Source organism: Hordeum vulgare, chromosome 1H (assembly GCF_904849725.1).
Source record: "Hordeum vulgare subsp. vulgare chromosome 1H, MorexV3_pseudomolecules_assembly, whole genome shotgun sequence".
NCBI lineage: Eukaryota > Viridiplantae > Streptophyta > Magnoliopsida > Poales > Poaceae > Hordeum > Hordeum vulgare.
In genome coordinates this window covers 422,996,003-423,016,762 of record NC_058518.1, presented here as the reverse complement: position 1 = coordinate 423,016,762, position 20,760 = coordinate 422,996,003, and positions in this window count along the sequence as shown.

Sequence of the window (20,760 nt, the reverse complement as noted above, 5' to 3'; positions counted from 1 at the left end):
ATGCTTTACAGATGAGGGCAGAATTGATGTTGATTTCATATCTTGATGTTTTCTTAATCCTGTAAAGAAACTATTGCTAATGCTTTGAGTAACCCCCTGGTTGTAGACCAAGGGCTCGCTTCCTTATATTTTCAATGCATACTTTGATTTTTTATCTTTTTCTTTTTTGGTTGCCCTTAATGGTCACCGGTAAGTTCCAGTCTACATAATACGAAACATAGAAGTATGCATTGCAGAATTTTAGACAACAACATGAATTGCGGTTTAGGCAAGCATATATTTGTCGTGGCATTGTACATATGGTGAAGCTTTTCAATATGGTTGTTCCTAGATAACTCGATGATAACTACAAGAAGTTGGTAAATTTAGTTTTAGTGGAGACCTTTATTTTTATCCAGAGCGAAAACAATGGTGATATTATGCTTTCAGTCGAGACGTGTGTTGCATGTGCATGTGTACTAGTTTCCTGTAAAAGAAGACATGTTCTTAGGATTTGGATGCGTTAGGAACCCAACAATAACCGGAAGTTTAGTTCCACCAAGTTATAGGATAATGGCACCAACATGAAAGCCCTCGAGAGTTTGTTGCCTATGATTGGAGATTACTCTCACTGCCTATGCTGCATTGCATATAGTTCTGCCACTATGGTTTTCATTCGTTGATCTCGTCAACTACAACATGTACAACTCGAATCTCAAGGTGTGTACAACAAAAATGAAGATGAGGTTGAATGAAGCTAGATTAAAGGACTAGATAGTAGTAAATCACTTGGCATCCTCAAATTCTAATACGGACATGCTCCAGTTTAGCACGAAGGAGTCTTTGCCACTGCTTTTGAGAGAGTAAATTGCTAAAAACACCACAAATGTGGCAAGGGTACTTCAAAACCACCATTTTTGTCGAAAATCACGAATAACCACCATTTTCGTGGCAAGTTAGTAACAAAAAACACTAATCCGGAATTGAGCCGCGTCTAACGGTGAAACTGACGTGTGGGACCCACTTGTCAGGCTGATTTAGCATGCCTCCATAGACAATATGTTGAGGTGGAATATGGCCCCACCAGCCAACCTATCATCTATTTTCATTTTTTTTCTTTTCCTTAACAGTCAATGGCGACTGGAGGCAGCGGCGGCGTGGGTCTGCGGTGGGCTGCGAGCCCGAGCTCCACGGCGACGATGGGTAGCAGCGTGCCTCAAGGGAAGGGAGGCGGCAGTGATGGCGCAGGGCAGTGGCGTGCCTCGGGGAAGGGGAGGCAGCAGACGACGGTGATGGCGCGGGGCAGCCGCGCTGCAAAGAGAGCGTGCGATGGGCGAGGCGACGGGCGCTGCATGCGTGGACACGGGATGACAGCGCGGTGAGCACTGGCTTGTTGACGGGCGCGGGATGCAAGACGGTGATGCTCCGGGGCGGGGGCGGGGCGGCGGCGATGTAGGCGCGGGCATCGGACGACGACGCCGCAAGCGCGGACGGGGACGGTGGCGGGGCGGCGGTGATGCAGGCCCATGCATCGGACGGCAACGCCGCAAGTGCGGGCGGGGGACGGTGGCGCAACAACCACTGGCTTGCTGGTGGCCGCGGGGAGGCGACGCTACAAGAGCCAGCTTGATGACGAGGCAAGCGCGAGGCGACAACGCTGGGAGAGGCGGGCGCGGGGCAAGGCTTGCCGGCGGCGCGACAAGGCACGGGGCGAGGTGGGCTCGGGGCGGGTGAAAAGGATCGAGATGGACCTATAGGGGGGGGGGTGAATAGGTACAAATCCAAATTTTAATAATTACTTAGCAATTTTAGGCAAAAGTGCGGAATACGAGTGTAGGCCTAATAATTGCTACGACAAGGAGTAAGCTATTTAGAGTGAAGTAAGACAAGCGGTAAACAATAATCAAATACAAGTACGTAATAAGGATTAACACAAGTAGAGAGTTCGGGTTAGGAATAACCGAAACTCCAAGAGAGAAAAGGATGTATCCCGATGTTCACTTCCTTGGAGGGAAGCTACGTCACCGTTAGAGGGGCGGATGTTACCACGAAGGCACACCTACGCCACGAAGGCTCACCCTATTCTCCCTTTGAGATAACTCCACGAAGGCGTTTCTCAACCACTAGTTGTAAGCCTTGAGGTGGCTTCCAAACCTTCACAAACTTTTCGGGGGAAATCACAATGGTTTGATTCCTCTCCGAAGACTCCTACCGCCTAGGAGTCTCCAACCTCCAAGAGTAACAAGATCACGGGGATTGCTCAAATCACAAATCACTTTGGTGGGAAGGAGGAGAGGGAGACGATCTATCTTTTGATTGGAACAACACTCAAAGGGACTCACAAATGCTCTTGGGATCTAGGATTTGGTGTAGACAAGAGTGAGTGAGAAGAAAGGTGTTCTTGGATGTATTCTAGCTGTGTTGAACACCCTTTCACGAGGTGGGAGAAGAGTATATATAGTGGGGAGTGAGAAACAACCGTTGGGGACACTTTAAGTTACACAGGGTCCGGACGTCCGACAGTTGCCGGAAGTCCGGGCGTCCGCGAGGGGTCGGACGTCCGACAGGGGTCGGTCGTCCGAGGCCTGTAGATATGACTGAAAATATTGTGAATTCAACAGCGACCGGACGTCTGGAGAAGACCGGAAATCCGAGTTATTCGACTCAACTTCTTCTGGTGGGAGGTTCTGTATTTCCGAAGGGGAACGAACATCCGGCCCTCGGACGTCCGGAGAGAGCCGGAAATCCGAGTTAGAGAGCTCATGTTCTTCTGGTGCAGGGCTCCGGGTTTCCGAGGCTGGTCGGACGTCCGGCCCTCGGATGTCCGGAGGGAGCCGGAAATCCAAGTTATATGACTCACAAACTTCTGGTGGAGGGCTCCGAATTTTCGAAGCCTGCCGGTCGTTCGGCCCTCGGACGTCCGGAGGGAGCCGGACGTCCGAGGAAATAGACCTGTTTTGAGATAAGAACAGAGTGGAGAATATGTGGTATTGGGTATGACAATGAAGATGTGGTACGAGCAAGTTCATCGCAAAACCTGTGATCCCCTCTTAATAGTGCGGGATCCCTATACTCAATATCAGTAAACTCAAAAGAATAGTCTACATCATCTTTTCTTAATCCCGAGCCTTCCCGAAATATAAATCCCGATCTTCTCAGACCACCTTTGGCACATAATTCTCAATCTACTAAAGTACTTGCCATCCTGAGATACACTCAACAAATAGGATTAGTTTCCTATGTGTGTGTTGTCATTAACACCAAAAGTCGATTAGGGGCATAGCATGCACTTTCAATCTCCCCCTTTTTGGTAGTTGATGACAACATATACATAGGTCTCAAAAAGATTTAACATACATTATAGTCTAGGAGATATTTGGTACGGAGCTCCCCCTTAGTATATGCATGATAAAATATCGAAGCTCCCCTTTAATGTGTTTATCGAACATATAATGGATCAACATGTAAAGATAATAGATCATCATAGAAAGAAAATAGATCATGATAGAAGTAGTGGAGCAAAACATAATAGTCTATGATGATATCATAGCAATCCATAGCAATCACAATCATTCATAAGTAGCCATACATGAGTTTATCCATTACATTAAATCTCCAAAGACTAAAAACTACGATACATTACTCCCCCTTCGGCACCAAGTACCAAAATGGGAGGCACCAACAGCACCAACCACGCTCAGAGCTCATCAGCATCATCACGCAAGCCACTGCCACCAGCCTCGTCAAGGAAATCAGCCCACTCAGGACCAGATGGGAAGCCAAAGTCAGTAGGAGGAGCAGCAGGAGGGGCCTCATCATCACTCACATCAAGAGCGCCCGAGGCTCTCAGACGAGCCTTGAGGGCATTCTTGGAGGAGACTAAGCGAGAAACCACATCATGGGTTTGACCACACTGGAAAGAGACGGCCTTCATCATAGCAGAATGTGCGTTGCCAAGGAATTTGGCAATGCGACCGAGAGGAGCGGAGCTAGATGAGGGGGTGGCTGACCGGGCAGCAGTGCGGCGAGTGGATGTGGAGGATGAGGGGGTTTTCTTGGGAGCATAGTTATCCGCCATGTGAGCGGGAATGACTCACTTGCGATGTGTGTGAGTGACAGCCACAGAGAAATCAACAACATGGTTAATAAGAGCCTGGATGTAGGGGGCATGAGGAAAGGCTCGCTTGTACTGAAAGCTAGCAAGCCGAATCTCATGCCAGAGAAAATGGGGCACATTAATTTTGCTCTTGGGGTGCTCGTACAAGTGAGACATGATGTCAATACAATAGCCACTGCAAGAACCCTTATCACCCATCTTGGGATAGATGGTGCGGATGAGACACTGAAAAATGATGAAGTAAGGTGAGCGCCAGATGGATACCTGGTTAAGGTACTTCATGCGTTCATCCGCATCAAGCTCACTTAGTGGTTTGAGAAGATACCCACACGCCTCAATGGACTTAGGCGCATGGTTAGGATCATCCCTATGTATTTTGAAGCCGGAGTTGGGGAAACCAAGTGCGGCAACAAATGTATCATAAGTAGCTATGAAGCGAACGTCAGAGGTGATCCAGCTGACAGTGTGGTTTGGAGCAAAGTAGCATGTGGCATAGAACTGGTGAATGGCAGCAACATTAAAATCGCGATGAAAAGCAAACGGGGCGGCAAGCCCCGATGCCTCAATAAGCTCAATGGCACCCGGGTATTTCGCCGGGTGCATGCGAATATGCTCAAGATCTATGTAGAGATGAACAGACAGACCCTTAGGAACTATGACTGTAGTAAAAATGTCCGCCTGGACGTGTGTGCGGAAACGTGAGTCCGTAGAGTCACGTACGACAGCGTATTGATCAATGTCGCGGCGGAAAGTGAGGTATGACGACTTGGCAAGTGTGGTGAAGTTCGTGATTGCACGACCTAAGGTAGCAGGGGGTTCTAGTGAGATGTGACGAGCTTCACCTGCGGGCTGGGCAGGAGGAGGTGGTGGCATGTAGGACGCCCTACGAGTCCCGGGCTTTGGCTTGGACCTCCGATCGGCGTGCTGGTCAGCAAAGTCCTCGGCGGCAAGCTCCTCCTCGAAGTCGGGGTCATCACCATCAGACGACGAGGGGAGTTGTGGAGACGGAGAACGCCGGGCCGGAGAACGCCGGGCAGTCCGTTTGAAGGGACGGCGTGGCCCATCCGAGTCCGACCCCGTGCTAGGAGGGGCGCGAGATGATGAGCCAGCCACGTTCTTCCGAGCGGCGTGCTTGGTCTTCGGCATGGTGCACAATATCCTACGCGGATGAAAAAATCCCAAATAAGGAACGAACATGGAAACTTGGGAGAGAGAGGGAACCAAAACAAACGCGAAGGGAACGGAGGAGCAACCTGTAGACGGATCCCGCGAAGGAAGAGGAGGAAGAATAGGAGGATCCGCGGAGGAGATCGGCCCGATCTCGAGTCTGGCGGCGCTGGCGGGAGCTCCTAGAGGTGGCGGCGGCAGCTGTAGGGGAGAAAAGGGGCGCGTGAGGGCTAGGGCAAAGCCCAGCCCCGCGCCCAGCTATTTATAGGCCCGATGCGTCGGACGTCCGACAGTCGTCGGACGTTCGGAGGGGATTGTGGCGTCAGACGACCGACATTGGTCGGACGACCGGAAGGGGATTTGCCGCCTGACGTCCGAGACATGTCGGACGTCCGAGAAGGAGGAGGAGGCAGAGGCTGATTCTGGATTTTTTTGATGATGAGATGATGACTTGCATGGTTTCTCACAAAAAGTACGAATATAGTTGCCTACAAGCATTACATGTACTACTTGGAGACAGAAATTGATTTATGCGTACTTTGTAAGCTTAAAAACAGAAAATTAAGACTCACTCCCCCTAAATGCATGCTCACATCAAGACACAAACATAATGTGAGTGTGTGTATGTGTGCAAGGTTTCAAGATATGTTGTCAAGCTCCAAGATACCAAGTTCACGCCTAAGTTGACAAAACCTAGCTACGCTAAGTGGCTTGGTGAAAATGTCGGCTAATTGCATGTCGGTACCCACATGGGAAATATCAATGTCACCCTTTTGCACATGGTCTCTCAAGAAATGATACCTAATATCAATATGTTTTGTGCGAGGGTGGTCAATGGGGTTCTCGGAGATCTTTATGGCACTTTCATTATCACAGAGAAGAGGAACGTGTCGATACGTGATACCATAATCCTTTAGTGTTTGCCTCATCCATAGCAGTTGGGTTGCACAGCTTGCGGTTGCAATATATTCGGCCTCGGTCATGGAGAGAGAAACACAGTTCTGCTTTTTCGAGGACCAACTTACCAAGGAGCGTCCAAGAAACTGACATGCACCGGAAGTGGATTTCCGTCCCACTTTGTCACCGGCCCAATCCGCATCGGAATACCCAATAAGATCAAACTTTGCATCCTTAGGATACCATAAGCCTAACTTTGGGGTGTGAACAAGGTATCTAAGAATGTGCTTAACCGCCGTGTGATGGCTTTCCCTAGGGGAAGCTTGAAATCTAGCACATATGCGTACACTTAACATGATGTCCGGTCTAGATGCGCAAAGATAAAGTAGCGAACCAATCATGGAGCGGTAAGTAGATGGGTCAAAAGGAATACCGTTTGTGTCTTCATTTAGAACTACATCGGTGGCCATGGGTGTCTTCATTGGTTTAGCATTTGTCATATCAAATTTTTCAAGAATGTCCTTGAGGTACTTAGTTTGAGACAAGAAAATCCCTTCTTGAAATTGTTGTATTTGAAAACCAAGAAAGAACTTCAAGTCCGTGTTGAGTGACATCTCAAAGGTCTTGGTCATGGAAGCCGCAAACTTCTTGCATAAATGTATGTTAGGGGAACCAAAAATGATGTCATCTACATAGATTTTGCATAAGATCAAATCACCATTTTCCCTCTTAGTAAAAAGAGTGGGATCGATCACCCCCACCACAAAGCCATCATCGAGTAGGAACTTCTTAAGATGATCGTACCAAGCACGGGGTGCTTGTTTGAGGCCATACAAAGCCTTGTGAAGTTTATATACATGGTCTTTGTGGTGAGGGTCAACAAACCCAGGTGGTTGTGATACATATACCTCTTCTTGTAGAGGACTATTAAGAAAAACACTTTTCACATCCATTTGATGCAAAGTAAAACCATTGAAAGTAGCATAGGCCAATAAAATGTGAATGGACTCAAGACGAGCAACAGGGGCGAAAGTTTCACCAAAGTCCAAACCTTCAACTTGGGAGTACCCCTGTGCTACTAACCTTGCCTTGTTGCGTAGGAAAGTCCCGTTCTCATCTTCCTTGTTCTTGAAAATCCATTTAGTTCCAATGACATTATGTTCCTCAGTTGGTCGTTCTACCAATGACCACACTTCATTGCATGTAAAACTGTTTAGCTCCTCTTGCATAGAAAGGAGCCAGTCATTGTCACACAATGCATCCTGAACCCTGTGTGGCACGGTACTAGAGACAAACGAAAAGTGAGCACAAAAGTTTGTTAATTTTTTACGAGTCACTCTACCTTCCGACACGCCAGTGAGGATTTGATCAATATCAACACGACCGGCCACACGTGGCATGATGGAGGTCAAGGTTTCACGAGGTTCGACTTCGTTTCCATCATCAACGTCCTCAACATATGGATCATTTATGTGCGGAGGAAGATATTCCTCTTCACGTTGCACCTGTTGAGGTTCATCATCAAACATACCCATACTTTGGTCTACCTCTTGAAGATCAACTTGTTCTTGAGTGTGATCAGGGTGAGAGACATGTTCTCCCACTTGATCCTCAACAATTGGCATGATGTGTGTGCTAGTATCTTGTGGAGGTACGGGCAGTGAACTGTCTTGAGGATGAGAAATACTCTCATCATCTTCATCATCATCATGGGGTCTTTGTTCCATGGGAAGAAGTGCACCTACACCCATGTTTAAGATATCTTGTGGGGAGTCTTCTTCACCTGCATCATTTAGATCAACTTGCTCCCCATGGGAGCGGTTAAATTCATCAAACGTCACGTCACAGGTTTCTATAACACATCGAGTGGATTTGTTGTAGACTCTGTAGGCGTGAGAGTTTGACCCATAGCCAGCAGAAATCCCTTCAGTTGTTTTGGATTGAAATTTTACTAACCGTTCCCGTTTGTTGAGGATGAAACACTTGCATCCAAACACACGAAAGTACTTAACATTGGGCTTGTTCCCAGTTAGGAGCTCATATGGAGTCTTCTCCAATATTGATCGAAGGAAGAGCCGGTTTGATGCATGACATGCTGTGTTGACGGCCTCAGCCCAAAAACTATGTGGTGACTTGTATTCGTCTAACATGGACCTTGCCATTTCCACAAGTGTCCGGTTCTTCCTCTCTGCCACACCATTTTGTTGAGGGGTGTAAGGTGCGGAGTACTGATGTTCAATTCCCTCATCACTAAGAAATTCTTCTAGGGTGTAGTTCTTGAACTCAGAACCATTATCACTTCTTACTGCCTTGATGTCCTTGTCAAACTTCCGCTGGGCTTGTTTGGCAAAATCAATGAAGGTGATCTTCGTCTCGTCCTTGGACTTGAGAAAGAACACCCATGTATATCTTGAGTAATCATCAACAATGACTAGGCCATACTTTTCCCTCCAAGACTTGCCCATGAAGGAGGCCCAAACAGATCCACATGAAGGAGCTCTAACGGCCTCGAAGTGGATACAATGTTCTTGGGTGGATGTTTTGATTGATGTTGTTTCCCAGCTATGCATGCACTACACACACGATCTTTCTTAAAAGATACATTTGTTAGTCCAAGGATGTGATTGCCGTTTAAGAGATTTTGAAGATTTTTCATGCCAACATGGGCGAGCCGGCGATGCCACAGCCATCCCATGTCGGCCTTGGCCATTAGACAAGTTGTATGGAAGGTGCTCTCTTTCGAGAAATCAACCGTGTAAAGGTTGCCATCCAACTCTCCAACAAAGGCCACTTCGAGAGTGTCTCTCTTAAAGACTTTCACATCCGTTAGTCCAAATAATGTGTCATAACCGACGGAAGCCAATTGGCGAACTAAAAGTAAATGATATTGAAGAGATTGGACAAGCATGACATTTGCAATAGACATGTCATTAGTGATTGCCACCTTGCCCAACCCAATTACCAGCCCTTTCGACCCTCCACCAAATACAATGCTCATGTATGGTCGAATGGCTTGCATGAAGTCATAGAGAAAGTGTTAGAGCATATATCTCCATATGTGGTTTTGGTAATTGATGACAATACCTATGGACTAATGGTTGCCTTAAGTTATATTTATAGGATTTGTCCATAGGCACTTCTTGAAGTCCATCTGTTGTGTTCAAGGAGTTTATATGATGACCAAGATGTTATTCAAGGTATTATCCAAAGAATGGTCATAGAGACACTAGGTTGATCAAGATCTCAGACAAAGAGTAAATCAAGATGATCAACACACAAAGCATATAAGATATACCGAGAGGGATCAAGTGATCCCATGGTATGGTAAGCATTGTCCATTACGTGTTTGTGTACTAACCCATGGTCTTTGTGAGACTCCTATGTGGGGGTTAGGTGTGCTTCCATCGGGCTTCACTACTGGAATTGAGAAATTTGCCATCTGCCATGCCTTTGCCGTGTGCTGACGCATGTCAAAGATCCTCTTTGCCGTCAGCTGGCACAAAGCAGACGGCAAAGAGGTTGCTGATGGCAAAGGTTTTATTTGCCGTCGGCCACCTCTTTGCCGTCTGCTGACGCATGGAAAAGGCCCCAGAGGCGGACGGCAAAGAGAACCCGGACGGCAAAGGGGCGCCACCCTAACGTTCGAAGCCCGCCCCACCCCACCCACCCCTTTGCCGTCCGCCTCCCAGCTTCTGCAGATGGCAAATGGGGGCTCCCCCTAACGGCACCCAGCCCCCACCCCCGCTCCCCTAACGGCACGCTCCACCCCCGCTCCCCTCGATCTCCTGCCTTCTCTCGCTCGCGCCCCTGCCCACTACAGCGCCGCCGCCACCACCCCCTTCACTGCTCCGGCCCACCGCCGCCGCCCACGACCGGAGCTCCCCGCTCCCCTCCTCCCTGCGTCCCTCCTCCCTGCGGCCCTCCTCTCCGCGGCCCTCCTCCCCGCCGCCCACGACCGGCTCTCCCCTCTCCCCTCCTCCCCGCAGAGGGGCACCACCCCACGGCCGGAGCTCGCCTGCCCCTCCTCCCCGCGCACGTCCTCCCCACGCCCCTCCTCCCCGCCGCCCAGGGCCGGAGCTCGCCCTCCCCTCCTCCCACTGCCCGCCTCCCACTGCAGGTAAGTTTTTTTTTCTTTTTTTCTTTATTTCCTGTTTTTTCTTTTAAACTAGTAGATAGTATATAGTATAGACATATAGTGTGTCAGTTAAATGACACTTTTGATTTTACATTACACAATAGATAGTATATAGTATAGACATATAGTGTGTCATTTATTTAGGCTTCACATGTCATGTTTAGGCTTCACATGACATGTTTAGGCTTCACATGACATATAGTGTGTCATTTATTTAGGCTTCACATGTCATGTTTAGGCTGCACATGACATATAGTGTGTCTGTTAAATTGGATAGTTAGTTTTTTTCTGTTTTTTATGTGAAATTAGATAGTTAGTTTATTAGGTAGAAAAAGTAGATAGAGAAGAAAACAATAGATAGAAAAAAACTTAGAAGAAAATAAGAGAATAATAAACTAGAAGAAAAAGGAAGAAGAAGAAGAAGAAGAAGAAGAAGAAAGAGGAAAGGATGAGAAAGATAAAAGAAAGAAGAAGAAGAGGAAGAGGAGGAGGAGGAGGAGGATGAGAAAGAAGAAGAAGAATAATAATATGATGATCAAGAAGAAGAAGAAGAAGAAGAAGAGGAGAGAGGAGAAGAAGAAAGAAAAGGACCCCGACCCCGACCCCCGGCCCACGACCCCCGACGCCCGACGCCACCAACCCCCGACCCTCGACCCCCGACCTCCGACGCCACTGAGACCCGACTCCCGACCCCCGACACCATTGACTCCCGACCCCCGACACCACTGACCCCCGACCCCCGACTCCCGACCCCCGACTCCACTAACCCCCGACCCCCGATGCCCGACGCCATTGACCCTCGACTACAGAAGCCACTGACCCTCGACCCCCGGCGCCCGACGCCACTGACCCTCGATTCCCGACGCCACTGACCCTCGACCCCCGACCCATGACGCCCCTGACCCTCGACCCCCGGCCCCCTACCCCCGACCCCCGACACCATTGACCCCCAACCCCCGACCCCCGACACCTCTTCGGCCTGTTGTTGAACAAAGAGACCGCAACCGCCGACGCCAGTGATCCTCGACCCCCGACAACACTAACCCCAGACCACCGACACAACTAACCCCCGATCGCCGACGCCACCGACACCCGACACCACCGACCATCGACGCCACCGACACCCGACACCACCGACCATCGACGCCACTAAGCCGACGGGGTCATAATTTTGTAAACTATGAGTTAGGTCACATATTTTCCGATTATGTTAATTATAAAAACATCATATTTGTGTTGATCGGGTGAATTTCAATGTGCAGTTGTTCGACGACCTCCACGTGCGTTGGACGAGCTCCGCCCTTGCGTTTGTTGGTGAGCACAAATGACTTCTCCTCCTACCCCCTTATTTGCTCTGTCCCGGTCTTCGTGCCGATGAAACTTGCTAGCTATAGGTTTCTTCAATCATGAGTATGCGTGACCAGTATGCGTCTCCCGTTCGAAAGGGCGACATCTATAAATATGCATTTCTTTGCATATTTATGACCGCCATCCTTTCGAATTGTCCAACATTATCCATGGACAGCCCGAGTATGTGTAGATTGGGTTTGTTTTCCCGTATGCTGTGCTCCGGATCCGATGCAGAATTTCGTCAGTGCCTCCCCTGTTGTTCTCCGGGTACACATCCTCTCTGCTTATTGCCGAGACGTGTATCAGGAGAACAGCGGGGAGGTGTTGCCGAAATTCTGCGTCGCATTTGGAGCAGAGCATGGGAAAACGAACCTAGTCTACACATACTCGGGTGGGATTAGGACCTATCTTTACCTATTAGCGTGTAGGTTGCATGGACGTAATAAAACTGATAAACTTGATTAGCGTATGAATATAGATGATGAATTATATATTTATTTCTTGTGCCCCCATAGGTAGCTAGGCAACATGAGTGATCGTGCTTGGATGTACACTGGTCACCCTAGTCAGAAAGACATGACCCATGAATGGTTAACAAAAACCAGGGGGTTTGTGAGAGCCTCATTTGCAAATGGCCAGCATAAAACATGGTGCCCCTGTCCCAACTACGACAACTGGAAAAAGCAGACAGAGTTTGAAATGGGTAAACACCTGCAGAAGTGGGGTTTTATGCCTAATTATACGGTGTGGACTTTTCATGGTGAGTCTGACCAACGTGCTAGAGCTGAGGTGATTCATCGTCGCACCGACGAACATGGTACCGGGATTGAAGACATGGTGCAAGACTTTGATGATGCTCGTGATTCGGACGATGAGATGGAGGAATCTGCAAAGGCCTTCTATGAAATGCTGGAGTCTTCAAAACGTCCTCTCCACGAGCAGACTGAGCTTTGTCAGCTGGATGCCATCGCACAAGTAATGGCTCTGAAGGCTCAATTCAACCTAGGCAGAGAATGCTACGAAGCGATGATGACGATATTTGGACGCTTTCTACCCAAAGGCCATGTACTGCCTGCAAACCTGTACCAGTCAGAGAAAATCCTCCGTGTACTTAAGATGCCCTATGATAAGATACATGCCTGTGAGAATGGATGTGCCTTATTTAGGCTTGAGTATGCGGCCTTGAACTATTGCCCCATTTGCAATTCTTCCAGGTATATTGTGGTAGACAACGGCATGGGTGAGAAGAATCAGACCGAAATCCCCATTTGTGTTCTTCGATATCTGCCAATCGTACCAAGACTTCAACGTCTTTTCATGGTCGAAGAGACGGCCAGACAGATGACATGGCACAAATTGGGCAAAAGAACCGAACTAGATGGGGGATGGGAACAAGATGCTGGTACACACTTCAGATGGTTTTGCGTGGAGGCACTTCGATGCATTACATAAGGATAAATCGGAAGATCCAAGGCAACCTAGAGTTGCCATCAGCACGGATGGGTTCAATGTGTATGGTATGACGGCAGCACAATACAGTTGTTGGCCTGTATTTGTCATTCCACTAAATTTGTCACCCGGAGAGATTATGAAAAGAAAGAACATTTTCCTGACGTTGATAATTCCAGGGCCCAACTATCCGGGGAAGAATATGAATGTGTACATGCAGCCGCTTAAGGATGAGTTGCAAGAAGCCTGGGATAATGGGATCAAGACCTACGACGCGGCTACCAAAACAAATTTCAAAATGCATGTGTGGTACATGTACTCGACACATGATTATCCGGCGTTTGCGCTATTCGCTGGCTGGTGTGTGCATGGAAGGTTCCCGTGCACCACATGCAAGGCAGCTCTTCCGTTCCGTTGGCTGCAGGCTGGTCGCAAGTATTCTTGCTTCGACATGCATAGACAATTCCTGGATCCTGACCATAAGTTCAGAAAAGACAAGAAGAATTTCATCAAAGGTAGAGTTGTCAAAAACACTGCACCAGCTGCGTTGACAGGCCAACAGACCCTTGATCAGTTAAACGCTCTCGAGCCTGATCCTTTGCGTCCAGGATACTTCAAAGGGTATAATACGGAACACGCCTGGAATCACAAGTCATGTTTATGGGATCTCCCTTACTTCAAAGACCTCCTTTGCCCACACAACATTGATGTGATGCACACTGAAAAGAATATTGCGGAGGCCATTTTTGGTACATTGTTCGGCATAGAGGGGAAGTCAAAAGATAATCCTAAGGCTAGAATCGACCTAGAGGCCCTATGTGATAGACCGTTGCAAAACTTGCGACAACGGAAAGGAAAGCAAAGCATAGCGAAGCCAAAGGCATGGTTCAATCTTGAAAGGCCAGCTATGAGGGAAATGCTATTGTGGGTGAAAATGCGGTTGATGTTCCCCGATGGGTATGCTGTGAATCTAAAGAGGGGAGCGAGTCTTGAGAAATTGAAAATATTTGGGCTCAAGAGTCATGATTGGCACATATGGATTGAGCGGGTAATGCCGGTGATGTTGCGTGGCTTTATCCCTGAGGATGAATGGCTAGTACTCGCAGAGCTGAGCTATTTCTTCCGTTCTCTTTGTGTGAAAGAACTATCGCCTGGCGTGCTAGATGAAATGGAAGAGTTGGCGCCGGAGTTGATCTGCAAATTAGAAAAGATCTTTCCCCCGGGCTTCTTTAATCCAATGCAACATTTGATTTTGCATCTCCCGACCGAGGCAAGAATGGGGGGGCCCGTTAAAAATCGATGGTGCTACTCAACTGAGAGGATGCAGAAGACGCTTCGAGCTAAGTGTAAAAATAAACGTAGAATTGAAGCATCGATGGACGAGGCATTCATTACTGAGGAGGCGGCAAACTTCGTGACAGCACACTACGAAGCCAAAAATCATCATTTGCATAACCCGAAGCCTCGGTACAATGATGGCGATCGAGAAAAAGTTCGATCCAACCTCAGCCTATTCAAAGGTAAGCTCGCACCATCCGGTGCTTCGAAAGGGAAATCGTTGGATGTCGAAGAATGGCGGACCATTTCATTGTATATCTTCACCAACCTAACAGAAGTGCGGCCGTACATCGAGTAAGTTCTCGGTAATTTATTGTTCCGCAACTTCTAATTGCTTTGAACTACTCTTATTCCCGGATATTTGATATAGTCGATACGTTGCCGAATTCTCGGATGGAGCGGTCATCGAAAAGGATTCCGTCGAAGAGTATGAGCTTCTCGCAAAGCATGGTGGCGACTATCCCGGTTTCATCTCTTGGTTCAAACAAAGGGTAATTTATTAACATTAAGGGCCCATTTGATTTATTGGTCTAATTTGCGGCTAATGCATCCATTCATCCTCTTCTCCTCTTCCTTCTCCTTCTCCTCCTCCTCCTCCTCCTTCTTTTACTTCTTCTTCTCTTTCTCTTCTTCTGCGTAGCTTAGACTCATCCAACAAAGCCTAAATTGGCTAATTATCCATCTAAATGAAATAATTAGCTTAGTTAGCTCCAAAATGACCTATTTAATAAAAAATGACCTATACTTAGCTAATTATCCTCGAAATGACATAATTAGCTCCAAAAAGGCATTCTTAGCCAATTTAGCCCGAAGAAGGGGACGAGAGGAGAAGAAAGAGGAAAAATGAAAGGAAGGAAGAAGAAGAAGAGGAGAAGAAGAAGAAGGAGAGGGAGGAGGATAAGAAGAAGGAGAAGAAGGAGGAAGAAGAAGGAGAAGGAGGAGCTTCTCCTTCTTATTTTCTTCTTCTTCTCCTCTTCCTTCTCCTTCTCCTCCTCCTCCTCCTCCTCCTTATTTTACTTCTTCTTCTCTTTCTCTTCTTCTACGTAGCTTAGACTCATCCAACAAAGCCTAAATTGGCTAATTATCCATCTAAATGACATAATTAGCTTAGTTAGCTCCTAAATGGTCTATTTAATAAAAAATGACCTATACTTAGCTAATTATCCTCAAAATTACATAATTAGCTCCAAAAAGGCATTCTTAGCCAATTTAGCCCGAAGAAGGGGATGAGAGGAGAAGAAAGAGGAAAAATGAAAGGAAGAAAGAAGAAGAAGAGGAGAAGAAGAAGAAGGAGAGGGAGGAGGATAAGAAGAAGGAGAAGAAGGAGGAGAAGAAGGAGAAGGAGCTCCTCCTTCTCCTTCTTCTTCCTCCTTCTTCCTCCTTCTCCTTCTCCTTCTTCTTTTCTTCTTCTTCTCCTCTTCCTTCTCCTTCTGCTCCTCCTCCTCCTCCTCCTTCTTTTACTTCTTATTCTCTTTCTCTTCCTCTACGTAGCTTAGACTCATCCAACAAAGCCTAAATTGGCTAATTATCCATCTAGATGACATAATTAGCTTAGTTAGCTCCTAAATGGTATATTTAATAAAAAATGACCTATACTTAGCTAAGTTCTCTCCTAAATGACATAATAAGGCTTACGTAGTTGCAACATGACCTATTCCCCCTAACTTAGGTATTAAATGGCCTATAATTAGCCTAGCTAGATCAAAAATGGCTTAATAAGTATAGTTTGCTCCGGAATGACCTATTTTACCCAAGTTAGCTCCGAAACGACCTATAATTAGCTAGGGTTCCACCTAAATGACATAATTAGCTTAGTTAGCTCCTAAATGGTCTATACTTAGCTATTTTCTCTCCGAAATAACCTATATATACACTACTTCATCTAGTATTATTCTTCTAACTTTTTTATTTGTCATTTTGCAGATCACCTTCACTTCACGAGAAGCTTGGAAAATATTGATGGAATGCTTGGAGATGATTTCTTGTACCATGGGTTGTATTGAAAGTATTGTAGTATATGAATATATGAAACTTTGTATGCACGTGGATGAAACTGGTGTAATATATGAAACTTTGTATGCACGTGGATGCAACTTGAAAGCTGGATATAAGAGGTTATTTTAATATGGTTATGAGTACGGAAAGAAATTTATTATGTAATATATATATATATATATATATATATATATATATATATATATATATATATATATATCCTGATTATTGTTAAAAATGCTGGATATAACAAAAAATAAATAAAAAAGGGGCTGGTTCCCCTCTTTGCCGTGTGCCCCCACATGGCAAAGGGGGGAGGCAGACGGCAAAGGGGGGAATCTGCCCCCTCTCTCTCCCCTCTTTGCCGTCTGCCCCCACATGACAAAGGGGGGGGAGGCAGACGGCGAAGGGGGGAATCTGCCCCCTCTCTCTCCCCTCTTTGTCGTCTGCCCCCACATGGCAAAGGGGGCGAGGCAGACGGCAAAGGGGGGAATCTGCCCCCTCTTTCTCCCCTCTTTGCCGTCTTCCCCCACATGGCAAAGGGGGGAGGCAGACGGCAAAGGGAGGAGGCCTGCCGTTAACACTTAACGGGGACGTTGCACCCTTTGCCGTCCTAGTTAATTTGCCGTCTGCCCCCTCATGGCAAAAATTCTTTGCCGTCCGCTTTGGGAAAGCAGACGGCAAAGAACCTATTCACCGGATTTTTTTTACCGTCTACTTTGCCGTCTGCTGACCGACGGCAAAGCCTTTGCCGTCCGTGGTTGCACCTTTTGCCGTCTACTTTGGCAGACGACAAATTTCTGAATTTCAGTAGTGCTTGTGTCAAAAGGAAGATCTCATACAACCCATGAAGGATGACGTCAAGTGGTGATCGTCATCAAGATTGTGGTGTGCAAGTTCAAGTGGAGCAACACAAATATATCATTGAAACTATTGTCGATGATCATGTGTTGATAAGGACAAGCTCATGTGCTAACAAGGACAAGATCAAGATAAGCATTCCTGAGCACTACATGCTTGATTCTTGTGGATGTTCACATGGTGGACAAATGAAGATGGATACATAAGCTAGGCTTTCCACACTGTGTATGGGAGAGCTACTTGAAGACTTCATCATGTCTTGCTTTCAACTTGAGCCAAGAAGGAACAACAACAACATCAAGCTCAAGTGAAAGGGCTAACTCAAAGGTATCAGTTCCTTTGACGTTAGTTGTGCGGAGTGATGATCAGCGAATAAAAGTATATACTCAAGTATGGATCATCAGTACCCCTTTTATGATTCTTGAGTCGTTAGGGATCCCGCACTATTAAGAGGGGATCACAAGTTTTGTGATGAACTTGCTCAAACTACATCTCCACTGTTCTGCTCAGACCACATCTCCACTGCTCTGCTGTTATCTGAAAACAGAACCAGTGCCTCGGACATCCGGCTTCCTCCGGACGTCTGAGGGCCGGACAACCGACTGCTTCGGAAATCCGGAATCCTATACCAGAGAAATCAGAGCCATATAACTCGGACTTCCGGCTCTCTCCGGACGTCCGAGGCCCGGATATCCGACCAGCTTCGGAATTCTGGAACTATGCACCAGAGAAACTTGAGCCATATAACCCGGACTTCCGGCTCTCTCCGGACGTCCGAGGGCCGGTCAAGGGTCGGACGACCGACAGGCTTCGAAAAATCCGGAGCCCTGCACCAGAAGAACTTGAGCCCTATAACTCGGATTTCCGGATCCCTCCGGACGTCCGAGGGCCGCACGTCCGTCCCATTCCGGAAATCCGGAACCACCCACCAGTAGAAGTTGAGTCGAATAACTCGGATTTCCGGCCTTCTCCGGATGTGCGGTCGCTGTTCAATTCACAACATTTTCAGTGATATCTACAGGCCTCGGACGACCGACCCCTGTCGGATGTCCGACCCCTCGCGGACGCCCGAACTTCCGGAAACTGTCGGACGTCCGGACCCTGTGTGACTTAAAGTGTCCCCAAAGGCTGTTTTTCTCTCCCCACTATAAATACCCCCTCCCACTTCGCGAGAGGGTTGCCCAACACAGCCTTATCCTCATAAGAACACACTTCTACCTCACACACATTTGCTCACACCAAATCTTAGATCCCAAGAGCATTTGTGAGCCCCTTTGAGAGTTGTTCCAATCGAAAGATAGATCGTCTCCCTCTCCTCCCCTCAACCCAAGCTATTTGAGATTTGAGCAAGTTTTGAGCATTCCCCATGATCTTGTTACTCTTGGAGGTTGGAGACTCCTAGGCGGTAGGAGTTCTTCGGAGAGGAATCAATCCGTGTGATTACCGCCCGGAAAAGTTTGTGAGGGTTTGGAAGCCACCTCAAGGGCTTACCACTAGTGGTTGAGAAACGCCTTCGTGGTGTTATCTCAAAGGGAGAATAGGGTGAGCCTTCGTGGCATTGGTGTGCCTTCGTGGTAACATCCACCTCTCTAACGGTGACTAGCTTCCCTCCAAGGAAGTGAACATCGGGATACATCTTCGTCTCAGTGACCTTGGTTATCCTTAACCCTAACTCATTTACTTGTGTTACTTGAGCATACAGACACTGCATATTGTTTGTGCTCATTATATTGTGTTGGCCATTTCTTGTACAAGATTAATCATTCAAGCATACCCTCTATATCCACACGTTCACACTTACAGCTTCTGATATATCGTGTGATATAGTGTGATCTAGTATCTTGTGTCGTTCACCTACTTGTCGTGTGATATAGCTCAAGTAAGTTGGTGTAACCTACTTGTGCTTGTTAGTAACTGTATTGTGTCCATCTTGGTAGATCGTGTTGTTGATACACGTTGCAGTGCCTAGTGCATTTAGGATTTTTGCTTGACAAGTACCCTTTTAGTTTATTTCCGCATTAGTTTCAAGCCAAATCCGAAGAAGTTTTTTTAAATAGCCTATTCACCCCCCTCTAGGCGTCATCGAGGTCTTTTAAATTGGTATCAGAGCTAGGTCTCTCTTTAATTAGGTTTCACGACCTAGAGAGTATCGATGTCGACTATTGGATTAGTGCACAATGGCATCTTTGACTTTGATGGCACAAATTATACCCTATGGAAAATTCGTATGCTTCATCACTTTCGGGCCATAGGCCCAAATATTTTACGAATTGTTCTTGTAGGGATTGCCGACAAAAAGGATGATGCGTCTTCATCTACTAATGAGATGTATCTTGACTGTGAGGCTTTTCTTGCCATTCATCGAACCATAAGTCCTGAAGTGTTTAAGTCTATCTTGACTTGCAAGTCAGCTCATGAAGTTTGGACTAAACTTGAAGATATATATGGTGGGTCCAATCTTGATGAAGACGGTATTATGATGAAGGAGTTGGTGCATGATCTCTTCACTCTTTTCGATCTTAAAGAGTCAACCACTACTTCCATATCCGATTGCTTGCACACCTCAGCATCTTCAATCTCACAAGGTAATGACATGGTGAGTGAAGAAATATATGTTGATGAAAATGTCATAGCCTCTATGGACACGAGCATATCCAACACCACACATAGTGTAAATTATTGTGCTGATAGGTCATGCATTTCACCTAAAGATCCCTCGAAAAATGTCTGTGGTGATATGCCCGCTTCCTCGTTCCTCTTGATCAAAATATCTTTTTTCTCCCTAGTTGCTCTATGACTAATCATTTAGGGGAAATCAAGAAATATGAAGTACCTTTGACTAATGAAGAATCTGATTCACCAAAAGAATCATCATCAACTCCTCCAGTTCACATGTGCCTCATGGCAAGAGGTAATAATGAGGTATCATCTTCCCTGTGCAATAACGATGATATTTGCGATGAGGATGATGATGATGACTTGACTGAAAATATCTATGTGATTAGTAAAATTCTTCATAAAGCTAAAAATAACGCTCTTCAAAGGTTCCAAGATGTTCTTGCTTACTTTGAAAATTGTAATGATTCACTTAATCATGAACAAGCTAAAAGTGAACAACTTGAACATGAACTTGAGAATAGTCATCAAGCATGTAGAGACTTAAGATCTTCAAAAGGAGAGATTGAAGTTACTCATGATAAACTTAAAAGGGATTTTGAGGTCCTTCTCCTTGAATGCAAGAATGTCAAGGGAGAGCTCGTCAAAACCTCTAAGATCTATGAGGAGCTTCAATCTACTCATGAGAAGTCTCTAATCGCTACTTACTCCTCTCATATTGTTGATGATACTTGTACATCTAATCCTATCTCTTTTGAAGTATCAACATTGAAGGAGAATGTTGAGCTACGTGCTCAACTTGATTAACTAACTAGCAATTATGGGAAGTTGGAAGAAAACCATGTAATGCTCACAA